Source organism: Orycteropus afer, unplaced genomic scaffold (assembly GCF_000298275.1).
Source record: "Orycteropus afer afer isolate SDZICR_OR568_19922 unplaced genomic scaffold, OryAfe1.0 scaffold00134, whole genome shotgun sequence".
NCBI classification, from domain to species: domain Eukaryota; kingdom Metazoa; phylum Chordata; class Mammalia; order Tubulidentata; family Orycteropodidae; genus Orycteropus; species Orycteropus afer.
In genome coordinates, this window is record NW_006921721.1 from 7258679 (window position 1) to 7277470 (window position 18792).

Sequence of the window (18792 nt, forward strand, 5' to 3'; positions counted from 1 at the left end):
TTTTTTTCAGTTAACAATATGCATTAAGTTTCTACCATGACTTTTCCTGGCTTGATAACTCATTTCTTTTTATCGCTGAATGATATTTCATTATATAAGATGTACCACAGTTTTATACATTCATCTGTTGAAGGACGTCTTGGTTACTTCTAGTTTTTAATGATTATCAGTAAATCTTCTATAAACATTCATGTGCATGTTTTTGTAAATATAAGTTTTCAAATCAGTTCAGTAAATGCTAGGGATGTGATTGCTGGAGTGTATGAAAAGACAGTATATATATATATATATATATATATATATATATATATATACATATATTATTTTTTTAGGAAACTGCCAACCTATCTTTCAGAATAGCTGTATCATTTTGCATTGCTACCATTAATGAATGAGTGTTCCTGTTGCACTGCATTCTCACTAGCAATTGGTTTTGTCACTTTAAAAAAAAATTATTAGCCATTCTGATAGGTATGTGGTGATATCTTATTGTTTTAACTTGCAATTTCCTAATAACAAATGAAGTTAAGCATCTTTTCATATGCTTACATGCCTTCTGTAAATCTTTGGTGAGGTGTCTGTTCAGACCTTTTGCCCATTTAAAATTTTTGTTGTTATTATTGTTGGTTTTTTGTTTTGTTTTTGGTTTTCTTATTGTTAAGAACGGTTATTTAAGAGTATTTTCATGTATTTTGTATACAAATCCTTTACCAAATATGAGTTTTGAAAATATTTTCTCCCAGTATCTAGCTTTCCTTCTCATTCTCTAATACTTTCACAGAGCAGAAGTTTTCAATTTTAACAAAGTCCAGTTTATCAATTTGTTTTCTTTCATGGATTGTGCATTTGGTATTGTATCAAAAAACTCATGGTCAAATCCAAATTCACCTAGATTTTCTTCTAAAAATTTCATAGTTTTATATTTTACATTCAGGTCTATGATGTATTTTGAGTTAGTTTTCTTGTGAAATGTGTAAGGTCAGTGTATAACGATTATACATATATAAGTAATATATATCTATATCTATATCTATATATCTATTGGGCAATCCTACTTCCGTAGTGATACTGCCTCGGAAACCCAAGGAGGGGTCGCTATGAGTCGGGGCCAACTCGACGGCAAACAACAACAACAACAACAACATCTATCTATCTATCTATATATATATTTTGCATATAGATATCCAATTGTTCCACCACCCTTTGTTGAAATCCAGTGAATTGCTTTTGGTTCTTTGTCAAAGATCAGTTGATCATGTCTGTGTGGGTCTATTTCTGAGCTATTTATTCTGTTACATTGATCTATGTGTTTATTCTTCCACTAGTACCACGTTGTCTTTATTACTACTATAAAAAAAAAAACTCATTGCTGTACAGTTGGTTCCGGCTCATAGTGATCCCTCCTTGGGTTTCTGAGGTAGTATCTCTACGGAAGTAGGTTTACCCAGTCTTCTTTCCAAGGAGTGCCTGGTGGGTTTGAACTGCCAGCCTTCTGGTTAGCAGTCAAATGCCTTAGGTATTATGCCACCAGAGTAGCTTCATAATAAGTATTGAAATCAAGTGGTGTGAGTCCTCCAATGTTGTGTTTATTATTCTAGATTTTTGCCTTTCTATATAAACTTAAAAAACATTTTGTCAATATCTACAAAATAGCTGAGTTTTTGATTGGAATTGCATTGAATATACGGATCAAGTTGGGGAGAATAGACATCTTAACAATATTGAGTCTCCCAATACATGAATGTGGATTAGCTTACAATTTTTTAGCTCTTCTTTAATTTATTTCATCAGATTTATAGTTTTTTTTTTTTCTCCATATATTATTGCTGTTAGGTGCCATCAAGTCGTCTCCAACTCATATAGATCTTGTAAATATTTTGTTAGATATAATCCTAAGTATTTAGTTTTATTTTTGGTTCTGCTAAAAATGGTATATGAATTTTTATTTTCAAATTCCAGTTGTTCATTGCTGGTATATAGGAAAACAATTAATTTTGTATATAAAGCATTGACCTTGCTATATTTTCTTATTAGTTCTAGGAGTTTTTTAATTGATTCTTTGGGATTTTCTATGTAGATAATCATGCCCTCTTGTAAATAAAGGCAGTTTTATTTCTTTCTTCCCAATCTGTATACTTTGTATTTCATTTTCTTTCCTTATTGCACTAGCTAAGATTTCCAATAAAATGTTAACAGTAATGAGAAAGAAGACATCTTCATGTTTTCTCTGAAAGTGCCCATTTACTCACCATCAAGTATGATATTAGTTGTAGATTTTTGGTATATGTTCTTTATCAATTGAAAAAATTCCCTTCTATTCTTAATTTGCTCAGATTCTTTTGTTAAATATTTTACTGTATTTTTCGTGTACACAGCAAAATAGTTTCCCATTCAACAATTTCTTCACATATTGTTCAATGACATTGGTTACATTCTTCACATTGTGTCAACATTCTCATTATTTCCATTCTAGTTCCATTTCCAATAACCTAGTCTCCCTGTTCCCCTACTTTCTTATCTTTAGAGTAATTGGTGACAATTTGGTCTCATATAGATAATTTTGAAAGGAGTGTAGTACTCACACATGATATTCTTTACTTGCAGAGAGCTTTTATAATGAATAGGTGTTGATTTTGTCAAATGATTTATCTCTTATCCACTGATATCATCATACGGTTATTCTTATTTAGCCTGTCGATATGGTGGATTATGTTTATTGATTTTTGAATGTTGAACCAGCCTTTCATATTGGAATAAATCCCACCTGGTCATGGTGTATAATTCCTTTTATTCATAATTGAATTCTGTTGACTAATATTTATTTATATTTGTTTTGCCTCGAAGTTTATTAGAGATATTTGTCTATAATTTTCCTTTCTTGGAATGTCTTCTTCTGATTTTAGTATTAGAGTAATTTTATCTCATAGAATGTATTAGAAAATTCTCTTCTGCTTCTATTTTATGGAGAATTGATATTATTTCTTCCTTAAAGTGGAACTATCTAGACCTGGTGCTTTCTCTTTTAGAAAGTTATTCATTATTAACTCAGTGTCTTTAATATATATCAACTTATTCAAATGATCTATTTTTTCTTATGTGAGTTTAGGTGACTTGCGTCCCTCAAGGAATTCATCTATTTAATCTAAATTATCAAATTTGTGGGCACAGAGTTTTAAATAGTACCCCTTAATTATCCTTGTAATATCCCTAGGATATATGGTGATGATACTCTCCTATTTTTAAATTAGCTTCTAAATTTCTTTTTATCATATGCAGTTATAAAGATTGTGACTGTCTGCATATTTAAGAAGTATTGCTATTTAAAAAAAATGTATCTAATTAAATCTAACTATGGTATTAATTTGATATCTCCTGTCATCTTTTTAAAAATACCTAAGTTCTTCTTTAACAGTTGGATATCTTACATCATTTCTTTTTTCTCTTCAACTTGCACTTCTATTCACTCTTCCCTCAGAATTTTATCTTAATATGACATTTTTATGCTTGAAAGTCTTCTTAGCACTTTATTATCACATAAAAAGCAAAATTTTATTGGAAATGCATCTTATTGTAAAATAGACATAGTCCCCCTTTTAAAATCATAATAAGTTCAAACATCTATGGATGAATATAATTTATTGCTTTAATGATATAAAGTTCAGCATCAATTCTGCTGCTATATTTGGTTTTTATAAATGTGAGTGATGACAAATCTTGTCTGCATACTTAAGTATATAGGAGTGGAAAAGTTCTTTTAGAGGAATGCCACTCTATTTTCTGAACATTTAACTTCCCTGAGTTAAATGCCAAAAATCACTTGATTTTTCATTAAAAATTATATTTAACACCCATGTTCATTGCAGCATTATTCATAATAGCAAAAAGATGGAAACAACCTAAGTGCCTATCAATGGATGAATGTGTAACCAAACTATGGTACATACACACAATGGAATACTACGCAACATTAAAGAATAATGAAGAATCTGTGAAACACCTCATAACATGGATGACTTGAAGGACATTATGCTGAGTGAAATGAGTCAATTACCAAAAGACAAACATTGTATAAAATCATTATAATAAAAGGTCAAGGACAGGTTTACGTACAGAAAGAAACATTCCTTGAAGGTCACCAAAGGTAGGAGGGGAAGGAAGGGTAAATTACTAACTAGGCAGTAGACATATATTAACTTGGATGAAGAGAAAGACAATACACAATAAAGAGGAGATCAGAGCAAAATGATCAAGCTAAAGGAAGACACTGGGAGGAGCACAAGAGTTAAATTCAACAAAGGTAAATCCTTTTACATACACAATCCTGCAACCACAGTAATAACAGTAATCTACAAATGGGTACATAAACAGACACACAGGCTGAATGGGGATGGGAAGGTAAATGGGACTATACCCATGCATATATATAGGTTTGACAGAGGATATTTCTACATGTGTATTTATGTGTGTTGCAAATATACCCATGAATGTAAGTGGAGCATACAGGGAGCAAAGTTATACAAACTTCTTAGCTATAACCAAATACCTTGAGGGAATGAGTCACTGGGTGTGAGGACTCAGGACTGTAGTCTTGGAGAACTTCAAGGTCAATTGGCACACATACTCCACAAAGACAATGTTCTATGTCTTATTTTGGTGAGTAGCAACTGGGGTCTTAAAAGCTTGTGAGCAGCCATCTAAGGTGTAACTATTGGTCTCTGCCCATCCAGAGCAAAGAAGAGTTAAGAAAAATCAAAGATGTAAGGAAACAATTAATTCAAAGGACAAACCCCAGCCTTCATGACCATGAGACCAGAAGAACTAATGGTGCCTGACTATCACTGCCAACCTCTCTGAGAGAGATCACAATAAAAGGACCCAGATGGAATAGGAGAAAAATGTGAAACAAAACTCAAAATCATAAAAAAGACCTAGTTCACTGATTGGATGGAGACTGATGGAACCCCTGAGACTATGGCTGTTAGTTACCTTTCAGGCCTGGAACTGAAATCACTCCTGTGGTTCAACTTTCAGCTAAACAAAAGATAGGACTATAAGGTGAACAATAGCACTGGGGTGGTGGTGGTGGTGGTATGCATTCCTTAGGACAATCAACAACTGGAAATCAAAAGGGCAGCATTTGCCCAGGGATAAAACTCAGAGGACAGGAAAGGGTAAGAAAGGAGGAGGAAGGGAAATGGTAAACACAGGGAGGAAATAGGAAGAGTGCTGTTACAGTGTGGGGATTGCAATCGATGTCACTACACAAAATGTGCATGAATTGTTGAATGGAAAACCAATTTATTGTGTAAACTTTCACCTAAATCACAATAAAAAGTTTTAATAACAAGTTTAAAAAAACAAAAACAAAAACAACAAAAAAACCCAAAGCAAAACAAAACAGTTATATTCACAGAATGACTCCATTTTGCTGGAAGCCCTTGAGTTGCAGAAAAGGATGATGTAGTGGGTAAGTCATTTGGATGCTAACCAGATGGTCGGTGGTTCAAATCCACCCACTGCTCTGTGAAGGAAGATGAGCCAATCTACTTCCATAAAGATTATAGCCTCAGAAACCCAATGGGGGTCTCTATGAGTTAGAATTGACTCGATGACAGTGAGTTTGGTTATTTTTTGGTTTTGAGTTGCAGGAAGATATTTTATTTAGTCATTAGAGTTATGTATGTTCTCGAAACCAAGCACAACACTTTGAATTGAGCCTTTGAGTGGTGCTCTGAAAGTTTTGCATGGAAAATGAATACATCATTATAAGATCTGGGATGAGAGAAAGGTAGGCCATTCTTTTGTAAAGTGGGAGAAGAGGTCATAGTGGAAAAGTTTACTATGAGAAGTGGGAACTTGCAAGATACTTTGACCTAGTCATACTTAAGTAATGGAGCCCCAGTGGTACAGTGGTTAAGTTCTTGACTGCCGACCAAAAGGTCAGTGGTTTCAACTGACCAGCTGCTCTGTGGGAGAAAGATGTGGAAATCTGCTTCTGTAAAGATTACACCTTTGAAAACCCTATGGGGCAGTTCTATTCTGTCCTATAGGGTTGCTGTGAGTCAGAATTGACTGCACAGAGCTGGGTTTGTTTTTTGGTTTGATACTTAAGTAAAACAAAGTTTAAGAAAGAATGCAGATGGAAATTGAGACTCTGAAAATTGTTTCCCTTAAACTATCTAAATTCCTAGGTATCTCTAGAAAAGTTTTTGTGCACGGGAAGCATGTACCCTACCTGAAGACCACTTTATATGTAATAGGCAGGAAGTCATCCTTAATAAGATCTATTTGATAAAAGCTGAAGGAAGTGAATGCAGAACCAGGTACCTATATGGGAAAGATCTCTCCAGGCAGAAGAAACCCCAGGGCAAAGGCCCTGAGGCAGGCGTAGGCTTGGAATGTTCTCAGCACAGCAAGGAGCCAGCATCAGTTGTAGCAGAATGAATAAGGGAGAGGGCGGTAGGATATGAGGTCAGGGAGGCAGTCTACAGCAGCAAGATCATGTTAGGTCTTGTAGTTCAAGATAGGAATCTGGGGTTATATTCTAAAGGAGGCAGAAGAATGGTTTCCCGTTGGAAGGTTTTGAGCTGAAGAGTGACATGATCTGACTTTGTTTTAAAAGGCTCAGTCTGGCTGCTGTGTTGACTGTTACACAGAAATATTATTGCATTTATCATTTCCAGGTGCTTTTGCTAACAAATGTTTCCTGTTCACGACTGTTGTTGGCAATTCTAAATGGGCAGGATGATGAAGATAATCTGACCCTTAAGGAATTTGGGCTGCCAGCTTGGCCTGGGTGTGGTTCTCTTGATTTTACAGGCCTACGAATTGCTGGATTCAAAAGAAAGTCATCTACTTTCTGGCTGCTGCCCTGTTGCACTTGAGCCATACATGTCGATGGTTGGGAATGAGATAAATGCAGTAGGGTCCCAGCTGATGACCTCAGAGAAGCAGATCATGGAATCATAGATCTTGTTGTAGGTCTATGCCCAGGAAACAGACTCTGAAACTCAGATTTGAGTGGAGGAAGTTTATTGAGGAGTTCATTTGGAAATATCACCTGTCTGGTGTACGGAAAGCATGAGTAGGCATGGGCAGGAGATGTTAGATTGGGATGCAGTTGCAACAAAGCTCTCAGCTGTTCCTACAGGGAGCTTTGGAGCTAGAATGGCCCTTTAGAGTTTTACCAATTGCAGCATGAGGCCCAAGCCTTTGCACTTTTCTCATTAATTAGTCAAAGATAAAGAGTACTTGGGTGATGAGAATGGTTAAGTGCTCGACCACTAGCTGAAAGGTTAGTGGAACCAGAGGAACTTTGGGAGACAGGCCCGGCAATCTGCTGGTGAATGGCCACAGCCTTGAAAACCCTATAGAGGAGTTCTACTCTGAGTATATTGAATTGCTATGATTTTACTTGATGGCACACAACAATACTTCCTGGCAAGGGACTCAGCTGTGAGCCATCAGTAGCCAATTTGTTGTTATTGTTATATGCCGTTGAGTTGGACCTGACTCATAGCGACCCCTCCTTGGATTTCCAAGGCAGTATCACTACAGAAGTAGATTGCCCAACCTTCCTTCTTCCAAAGAATGAGTGCTTCAGTCTTGAAACGGGATCTAGACAACATACCACAGTATCCACTATAGGTGATTAAAGCTAGAAGAGACATTTAAAGATCATCATCAACACTCTTGCCTCACACACCACCATTTTGGAGTGAAAGAAAACAAGGCCCAACAAGGGGTGCAAACCTTACTCATCTCCTCTTGTGTTAATCACAAAACACAAAACAGAAAAATAACTTCAACTTTTATGCCTTGTTTCCCAACAGAGGAAAGAAATAAAACCTACTCTTAATTTTTTAAAAAAAGTATTTGCATATTTCAACTGAGAGTTTGCACTTACTGTTTGTGCAGAATATATAATATCTTTGTTTTTTGGAAATAGTTCTTTTACTTTAGAACAACCACATGGACTGTTGAGGTGATCACAAAGTTCACTTCTCACCCATTCCACGCACATTCTGTTTCCCTTCCTTGGTCTACATGTTGTCCATCACACTGAAAATAGGAATTAATTTCTAACACTGGAATAATTTCAACCAACATCAAGTATCCTGCTTGGATAACATAGTTTGCTTTGCTTCAATGCTTCTGCCTTTTTGAGTTCATTATGAAAAAACATCTTTGACCACCTATCAACAACATTCCCCTTTTTCCAAAAAAAGATATTGTATAGATTTGAAACAACCAGATTTTGTAATATGTGTAGACCTGATCCAACAAACCAACTATAGAAAGGGATTTTGGAGACAATTGGGGAAAATTGAATACATTAAGGAATTATGTTTTTGTAGTTAGCTGCCAGTGAGTTGGATTTGACTCAGGATGACCCCAAGCATATCAAGAACAAAACGTTGGCTGATCCTGCACCATCGTCAGAATCATTGGTATGCTTGAGTCCGTTGTTGCCCCCTCTGTGTATTTTGACTGCCTTCCAACCTGGTGGGCTCATCTTCCAGCACTGTATCAGACAAGATTCTGTTGTGATCTATAAGGTATCCATTGTCTAATTTTTGGAAGTAGATCACAGGCCTTTCTTCCTAATCTGTTATAGTCTGAAAGCTTTGTTGAAACCTGTCTGCCATGGGTGACACTGCTGGTATTTGATTTTCTTTTGAATATAGGAGTTTTGAGCCCTGTAAAACTGAGAGAACTGATGGCATATACTCTAGCATTAGAGCAACATGCAAGCCACCACAAAGGTACAACAAACTGACAGATAAATGATGAAAGGAATGATAATGAATTTATGTATTAAAAAGAAAAACAAACCCACTAAACTCACTGCCATTGAGTTGATTCAACTCATAGTGACTCCTCCTTGGGTTTCCGAGGTGGTATCACTATGGAAGTAGATTGTTCAATCTTCCTTCTCAGGAGAAGCTGATGGGTTTGAAGCGCCAGCCTTCTGGTTAGCAGTCAAATGCTTTAGGCACTACACCACCAGAGCTCCCAAATGAATTTATAATCCTATTAAATTTAAATCTTTATGTGTTAGGGTCAATATTGAAACACTTAGAGGTAAAATGATCTGAGGTCTGGGACTGGCTTAAACTGTTCCAGAAAATACAGGGCACAGATGAAACAAGAATGGCAAAATGTTGGTAATTGTTGAAGCTGAGTAATGGGTAGAGAAGGGTTAATTTTTGCTACTTTCTTGACTTTCGTGTGTATTTGAAATTTTCCATAATAAAAAGTTTTAAAAACAGATTTTTTTTCATGTCTGGTTTTTAAATTTTCTATTCACGAGATGGAAGCTAAAATAAGGGGCTGTCTGGTTGAATATTGAACTCTGGCAGTGTAACTGTTCTAGTTTAGGGACGAGGCATAGCCCAGCCTGTACAAATGCCTGGCTGGACCCTCAGTTTGAGTATGTTCAACTCCTGGGTGGGCAGTGCCACCCACTCTGGGTTTCACTGTGAATAACCTCAAATGTGGCTGAAGAGGAAGGGTGAGAGGACAGGGCCTGCCTCTCATTTGCCTTTGTGATCGTAAAGTCACTCATGCTCTCCCAATCTCATATATAGATGAGGAATTTTTAATATTTTAATTTTTTTTATTGTGGTGAATATATATGTAACAAAACTTTTGCCATTTCAGTATTCTTCACATGTACAATTCAGTGCCATTAATTGTGTTCATTATGTTCTTAAACCATCACTGCTATCCATTTCCATGTGTTTCTATCATCCTAAGTAGCCAATCCCCCATACTCATCCCTGTTGCCCTTGGTACCTCCTAGTAAACTTTGGTCTCTATACACTTCCCCATTCTAGGTATTTCATATAAGTGGGACCATACAATATATTTGTCCTTTTGTGACTGACTTATTTCACTTAGCATAATGTTTGCAAGGTTATGATGGTTAGAAATAATGTATAGAAAGTATCTAATGCATAGATGTTGTCTGTAAAATGATAATCATTATTGATGAAAACATGCTCATTGCCCTGTCCTACTTTGTCTCACTCCACAGCACTCATGCCACCAGAGGCAGGGCCATGTTATGGGAGAAGTCTTCCCTGGGCATTTATCTTAGTCTAGGAGGAATGAGTCCTTATCTCTAAATTGCTTTCGTGGGGTCCCACATCACCCTGACCTTTTACTCTTTAATCCTTTTGAGTAAATTTATTGACCAGTCTGTCTTTAGGACTTGGTTAAGATTTTGAAATACATGTTTATTTTAAACATGAGGCTATGGGAAGAAACTTAAAATATCTCTAAGAAATCTTTTCATTGTTGGACTGGGCTCTGGGAATTTTTTCTTTTACTTTTTGGAATCTCTGCTCTGAGTCCACAAGGCTAATCAAAAAGGAATCACCCAAGGATTCTGATTCCTTGGGCAGAGGTCCATCCCCTGAAAAGGGAAAATTTGTTCCTTGGTGCAAAGAGGAGGTACGTAATAATGATGATGATGATGATATGATATGATATGATAATAATTATAATAATAATAATGTCATGCAATAATATTTTCAGTAGTATTTTTATTAAAAAGTTTTGCTTATAAAAATCACACAGCATGAAAATCCACCCAATTCTTTTATATAATATTTCATTGCCTACTCCATAACTACTTTTCCATTCTTTGAAAACATATATATATATATATACTTTTATTTATTCTAACAGCATTCTTGTGAAGTAGGGGTGAGAAAGACTATCATTTGGAGACTGAGAAAACTAAGGTGAAGGACTTCATTCCAAACACAAGGTCTCACTTCCACCCCAGAATTACATCCATTAATTAGACTCAGGCTTTTCATGGACAAATTATAATCTACTCACAGATCTTAAAGTCACGCCTGGTTAATTTCCCAGCTGACAGCTGCCACCCTGCTTTTCTCCCCATGGGAATTTCCAGAGGGGAGCCTGGCCAGGTCTGACTCAGCCGACCCACACTTGGCCCAGCCTCAGAGCTGCCACCCCTTCACTCACCTTGATCAGAGTGGAAGGAAATCAAAAGTAACACCTCCTTGGGAAAGGGCTAAGGCCTCTTGCCATAGATGATTCTGCCTCCCACTCACCAGTTGGTGTCTTGCTCATTCAGATTTGCAGATCAGGCTGGTGTGTGGCCCAGAACTGGGGCAGCCTGGGGGAAAAAGCTCATTTCCTGGTGGTCTGTGGGAGTGATGGAGTTTGAATCTCTGAATCTTCTAATTCTTTGCTTGGGGAAGAGCAATGGGAAACACAACACATGTTTCTTTTTCCTTATGTTGTCAATAGGTTTCTGAGGTCAAAAGTTTTAGCAGATATCCTTTCTTTGACTAGCGATACCTTCTTGTTTTTATTGGGTTGAGTTGGATGTCCATCAGAGTGACTATTTATTGAGAAAATACCATGTGCCAGGTTCAACAGTGAGCAAAATAAGCAGTTTGTCAACAATTATAGGCCCCTAGGAAGTTGTGAATAAAGCTCGCCCAACGCTTATAATCTACTGGAGGAAAAAACCATTGAATGACTGTTAGTTGAATAATGAAAACCAGTTGCTGTGGAGTTGATTCCAACTCATGGCAACCCCAGGTGTATCAGAGTAGAACTGTACTCCATAAGGTTTTCAATGAGTGATTTTTTGAAAGTAGATGACCAGGCCTTTCTCCTGGGGAGCTGTTGGGTCAACTCAAACCCTCAAACTTTTGGTTAGCAGCAGAGCATGTTAATCATTTGCACCACTCAGAGACTGAAGTCAAATGATTACAAGGGTGCAAAACACTGGGAAGGAGAAGTCCAGTTTCCTTTGAGAGCCTATAGCTTACATTACGTCATTTAATCCTCACAATAGCTCTGGGAAATAGGTATCGTTATCCCTTACTTTTCAGATGAGAAACCCTAAGCTGAGAGAGCTTAAGTGTATTTCTTAGTAAAAGGCAGTGCAGAACTTTAACTCAAGATCTATCTAAAACTAAAGACTGGGTGTGCTTTTAACCTGTACTTACGTCTCATGGAAACAAAACCACTTATTGTTGTTGGAAGTGCACATTTTCTGTGAGTTTAAATTTAGATACATCATTATTATATTAGAAGATCAATAGTCCCTATCCCTATGAGGGTGGTTTTTTTTTTTTTTAATCCTAAAAGTGTATGCAAATTTTAGTGGGTAAGTGCATGCTTTTCTGAGGAGAGGGGCCTCTAGATTGTGCTATGTTCTCTAAGGAACAATGACACCAAAAGTTTAATATTGCTAGCTGCTATTGAATTGCAACCCCGTGCACAATGTAACAAAATGCTGCTTAGTCCTGTGGCTCCTGTGATCTGTAGAGGATAGATCATTGTGATCTATAGGATTAGCATTGGCTGATTTTCAGTAGCAGATCGTCAAACCATTCTTAGTCCAGCTTAGTTGGGATGTTCTGCTGAAACCTGTTCAGTATCATAGCTTCCACTGACAAATGGGTGGTAGCTGAACATGAGGTGCATTGGTTGACAACTCAACATGGGTCTCATGCATGGGAAGTGAGAATTATTACCACTGAACCACCATTGCTCCCAAAAGGTTAATGGTCATTGCCATTGTTCATGCATTTATGACCTTGCTCCTACCTTTGGTTTTAGCCAGCCCAGCAAGTAGTTGAACAAGCCCAGTGCAAAAAGAGGTAGAGGCTCATTGATCTCTACATGTTAGCAAGGGTTCAATGGTGACGGTAGAATGTCCTCCCATGGATCAGTCTTGTTCCTTCTCTCTACCTGCCAAGCTCCGTGGTTGGGGTTGGTAGAATAGGTGGTACAGGTCTTTTCTGGGGAGGTGAGACACTTACTCCTTCTGATGGAACTCTCCCACAGGTTTAGTGGTACATGAACACCCAGCATTTCTGAGATATTCTTTGACCTTGTCTTTAGCTAACAAATTAAGTGTATCTCGGTAAAAAGGCAATAACATCAGAAGCCTCCTCAGTAGTTTATACGTGAGCATGAATGAATTTATCAGGTCTTTCCAAAGGCAGGTTGTGTTTGGGCAAGTAGGTATGAAGTCATTGGGTAGCTGGGTGGGGAGGCCATGTGCTTCTACTCAGGGAAAGATATTGACTGGGTAAGCTGAGACAGCAAAGAGAAATTTTCTTAACTTTATGGCTTTGCCAAACATAGGTTTTGATGTGGAATTCATTCATTTAGTGGTTCATTAGTTCTAAAAATATTGAATGTCCAATATGGGTAATGAATTGTTGTTATTTTGTTGTTGTTGTTATGTGCCGTCGAGTTGGAGCCAACTCATAGTGACCCCCCATTGGGTTTCTGAGGCAGTATCACTACGGAAGTAGATTGCCCCATCTTCCTTCTGAGGAGTGGCTGGTGGGTTTGAACCGCCAGCCTTCTGGTTAGCAGTCAAGTGCCTTAGGCACTATGCTACCAGAGCTCCCAATGAATTCTTAATAGTCATAATTGTTAAAAGGGCATAAATAGTGAATGCCACAACATGGATGAAACTTGAAAACATTAAGTTGAGGGAAATGACAAAGTCAATCACAAAAAGTCAATAATCTCATTACTATAAAATATCTAGAATAGGCAAATGCATAGAGATCAGAGTTTGATATTGGTTGTCAAGAGAGGGAGAGGGAAGAGGGGAATCACTATTTAGGAAACATTGCATTTCCGCTTATGGTGATATTAAATTGTGGCAAAGGATATTGATGATGGCTGCACAACATGATTGATATGATGGTCTCACTGAATTGTACATGTGAAACGTGTTGAATTGGCAAATGTTGGTATGCATAATTTCATAATAATACTAATCTAAAAAAAAGAATCAGACATGGCCCTGCTCTAAAGGAATCTGCAGTCTTGCAGGAGAAATGAATAAGTACAACATACCTGTACTGTAAGGTAGAGAGTGATGAATGTCCCCACCCAATAACACTTGAAATCCTACCAGAGTGGACAGGTAGGAACAAGGGGTGCCTCATAACAGTGGCCATTTAAAATGGATTTTCAAGAATGTGTATGATGGAGATATGGAGAAGTAGAAGAGAGGCAAAAGGAACCACAGGATAAAGACTCAGAGGTGGAAGGTCATGAGGTGTGTCTGGGAAAAGGCACGGAGCATAAAGAGCATAATGGATCTGAATTGAGGAGGGTCCTGAATACCAGGCCCAGAAAGCTGGGCTCCAGATTTTAATGCAGGGCCCATGAGGAGTCACTGAAAAGTATTGAGCAATCAGAGTTGTGCTTCAAGAAGTCTAATGGGCCAACAGTGTGTATGATGGAAAGAAAAGTAGACAGGTAGACAAGGATCCAGTTAGGACGCTGCTGCTAGGGTCTCAGGGAGAGGGGGCCTGGGCTGGAGCCTGAGCAGAATCCATGTGAGTGGGACAAAGGAGTGGATGAATAAGACAATATGTATAGAGGGCAGGCCTGGGTGACTTATTGGGTAATTCCAAGTAGTTTTTCTTGTTGTTTGTTTTTTTAAGTTGGGATCATTTATGAAGATTACATTTATTTTATAATTATGTTTTTATTATATAGATATATTTTATATATACCACAAAGGCATGTGTAAGTCTGTTGTGATCCATAGGATTTCACAAGAGAACTGTGATGTTCTGTGCTATTGGCAAAAATATTGGATATACCATGAACTGCCAGAAGAACAAACAAATTACTCTCCGAAGAAATACAATCAGAATGTTTTTTAGAAGTAAGATGGAGACATTTTGACTTGCTTACTCTGGGCACATTAACATTGTTGTTGTTGTTATGTGCCATCGAGTTGGCCCCGACTCATAGCGACCCCTCCTTGGGTTTCCGAGGTGGTATCACTACGGAAATAGATTGCCCAACCTTCCTTCCAAGGAGTGGTTGGTGGGTTTGAACCTCCAGCCTTCTGGTTAGCAGTCAGGTGCCTTAGGCACTATGCTACCACATTATCAGGAAAGATTATTGTTAGAAACGAACATCATGGTTGGAAAAGTGGAGGGCCAATGAAAACGAGGGAAAGTTTCAATGAGCTGGACTGACATAATAACCACAACCACGGACTCAACCACACCAGTGGCCATGAAGATGGCACAGGACTGGGCAACATGTTATTCTCTTATCCATAGGATCACCATGAGTTAGAGCTGACTTGACAGCAACTAACAACAACAATATGTGTAAGTTATGAAGCATTAAAATCAAATACCCTTCAAATACATCCCACTTTAGAACCACTTGTGTGCCAAATCGCATTCCCTGCCCTAAACTGAATTTTATATTTATTGTTCTTTCATTTTTCTCATAATTGTACTATATGTTTGTATCCCTAAAATGTTATTTTGTCTTGTTGTTTTTGAGCTTTATAAAAATGGTATGTGTATCCATCTGTCTCTCTATTTTTTAATTGAACACTGTTTCTAAAACTCATCCATGGTGTACAGTTTTCATGAGAACAATCAACCATATGAGCTCAAAAGGGCAGCATTTGCCCTGTGGTAAGGCTAAGAAGGCAGGAAGGGATATTAAAAAAAAAGGATGAAGGGACATGGTAAACACAGGGAGGAAGTGGAAAGAGTGCTGTTACATTGTGGCGATTGCAATGAGTGTTAAAAAAAAATGGGTATGAATTGTTGAATGGAGAAACAATTTGTTCTGTAAACTTTCACCCAAATCACAATTGGGGGGAAGAAAAAAAAGAAAGAAAGAAAGAAAGAAATGGACAAGACGACAAGTGCCGTTTTGAAACTTCCGTTTTTAGGGGTTGAAGGCACCTCTGTCTGGAGACATCTGGGGAGGGAGATGCCTATCCTTTGGATGCCTCCCTGGAAGAAATTTAAGAGGCACTGAGGGGTCCCTATGAGTCGGGTCCAACTTGATGGCACATAACAACAACAGTTTAACCTTCTTTTTGTTCTATCTTTGTCCTGAAGACAATTGTAACTGAGGGGCAGACACTGTAGAAATTCATTCTATGCCAGGATGCTCTATAAAGAAGATAGTGACTTAGAGATTAGAGACTAGCTCAGGAGTGATGAGAAAAGGAGATAAACATTTATATTTTGGCAGAATAGCTCCTTCCTCCTGGTAGCAGGGCAAGAACACTCTTCCAGTTACATGGCTCTGTAACATTCACCCAAAAACTTGGTGTCTCAATAGCAACAACAATATTTATTTTGCTCACAATTCTTAAGCATAGGCGGGTTTGGCAGAGATAACATTGAATGGGGCAACTTGAGAGCTGGAACCTGGAATCCTCTGAAGGCTCACTCATTCACATGTCTGGTACTTGGGGATGAAAGACTCAAACAGCTGGAGGCTAAAACAACTGCAATCTGTTGTTTATCTCTTTCTCTCTATGTTGTTTCGCTACAAAGTCTCTCCATCACAGCAGCTTTGGAGGGGCCAAATTTCTAACTTCATGGTAAGCTCACGGGTACAAACACATATATCCCAAAAGAAAGAGAGTGAAGTGGAAGCTTTTTATGACCTACCTCAAAAGTTTCATAGTCACACACTATGGACGGAGTCCACTCAGCTTCAAGGGGAGAGAACACAGACCCCATATTTTGTTGGGTGAATAGTCAACATCACATTGTAAGGAAACGAGTGATGGGACATATATTGGTGTGGTCATCTTTGGAAAACACAGTCCACCCACAGACTGTATCCCTCAGAGGACTCTTGCTTCGTAAACCAAGAAAATGGCATCAACCCAAAGAAAATGAGCTCAACTTGTGTGGCTGATGATCACTGTTCGGGAGCATTTAATTCAAACAACACTAATTATGTCTGAGTTCCTATTACTTATGAAGTTCCATGGCTACAAAGATGGAGTGACTAGCATGGTCTGAGAAGCACCCAAGCTGTTTACTGAAAAATCTGGTATCAAATATGAGAGAATAAGGTGAAAAGAGGTAGGAAACAGAAAAGGAGGCAAAGGAAGGAAGACGAAGAAACAAGATTGAGGAAAGAAGGAAGTCATGAAAAGGACGGAAGAAGAGATTTTAAATTTCTCATCGCTGTTGAAAGAGCTCTTTTTTTCTGTTCTAATGTGATCTTTGAGCTCATTCTCCAAAATCTTACACACACAAAAATTAATCACTATGTTCTTAGGAGGGAGCTCTGGTGGCATAGTACCTAAGGCATTTGACTGCTAACCAGAAGGCTGGCGGTTCAAACCCAGCCACTCTTTGGAAGGAAGGTTGGGCAATCTATTCTGTAGTGATAAGGCCTTGGAAACCCAAGGAGGAGTTGCTATGAATTGGATCCAACTCCATGGCAGTAAGTTTTTAGTTTTAGTATTCTTAGGAAGAATTTGCAATAATGCTGCATGTAGATGACATTTTTAACCCAAAAAACTCAAAGCAAGCCTCAAGACTTCATTTATGACCTAGCCTTGGAAGTTCAAATACCATGCCAGGAATCTTCATAATTTATAGACTGTTGATCAGCAACTCACTTTCTAGTTTTCTCAGATTCAATTCCCCGGGCACATCCTCCAGTCACAGTCTACCGGATAGTCCCCCTACTGTGAGTTCTTACAGATAGACAGGCTTCATGTGATTGGACTTGAGTGAGGGAGATAAGCTCCTTCTGGCAGTGGGACCCACTTCTGTTTTGTTGTGGGGAGGGGATCCGAGAGCTCTGTTTGTTTGCATTTCTGGAGAACACTTTAACTGTGAACTTGAAGGAGGTATGAGATACAGGAAATTCATGTGTATTCAGCATTAGGTTCTGGAGTCTTTTCTCTTCATCTTGGAGGCTACCAGGGTAGTTCATTTCCAGCCCCTGCTGCTTCTGCTGGAAAATGAGTCTGGAACTGATATGGAAGTCTACAGAATATGTCCTCCAAACCCTCTGATATTTTCATTGTTATTATTTTTTTTAATAACAGCTTTATTGCTATTCACACAGCATACAATTCACCTGTTTAAAGTGTACAATTCAATGGTTTTTAGTATTTTTACAGAGTTGTACAACCATTACCATAATCAATTTCAGAACATTTTTATCACTCTATAAAGAAGCCTTGTGTCCATTAGCAGTCACTCTCATTTTCCCCCAACTCCTTCCAGCCTTAGGTAACCACTAATCTATTTTCTGTCTCTGGATTTGCCTATTATGGACTAATAAATGGGAAAAAATGGAATCATACAATATGTGAATTTTTTTGTGGCTGACTTCTTTCACTAAGCATGTTTCTGAGGTTCATTCAGATTATAAATGTGTCAGTACTTAATTTCTTTTTATTACCAAGTAATATTTCACTTTATGGATGTAAAGGAGCTCTGGTGGTGCAGAGCCTAAGGCATATGACTGCTAACCAGAAGGTTGGTGGTTGAAACCTACCAGTTACTCCATGAAAGGAAGACAGAACATTCTGTTTCCATAAGGATTGATCACCTCAGAAACCCAATGGAGGTCACTATGAATCAGAATCAACTGGATGGGTTTGATTTTTGTGTTTAGTATGGAAGTACTACGTATTGTTTATCCCTTCATTAGTTTATAGACATTTGGGTTGTTTCTACTTTTTGGCTATTATGAACACTTCTGCTGTGAACATGCAAATTTTGTGTGGACATATATTTCCAATTCTCATGGGTGTATATACCTAGGAGTAAAATTGCTGATCATCTGGTATATCTATGTTTAACCTTTTGAGGGACTGCCAGACTGTTTTCCAAGCAATCATACCATTTTCCATTCCCTCCAGCAATGAATGAAGATTCCAATTACTGCACATCTTTGACAGCTTATTATTGTCCATCTTTTCTATTATAGCAATCCTAGTGGATGTGAAGTAATATTTCA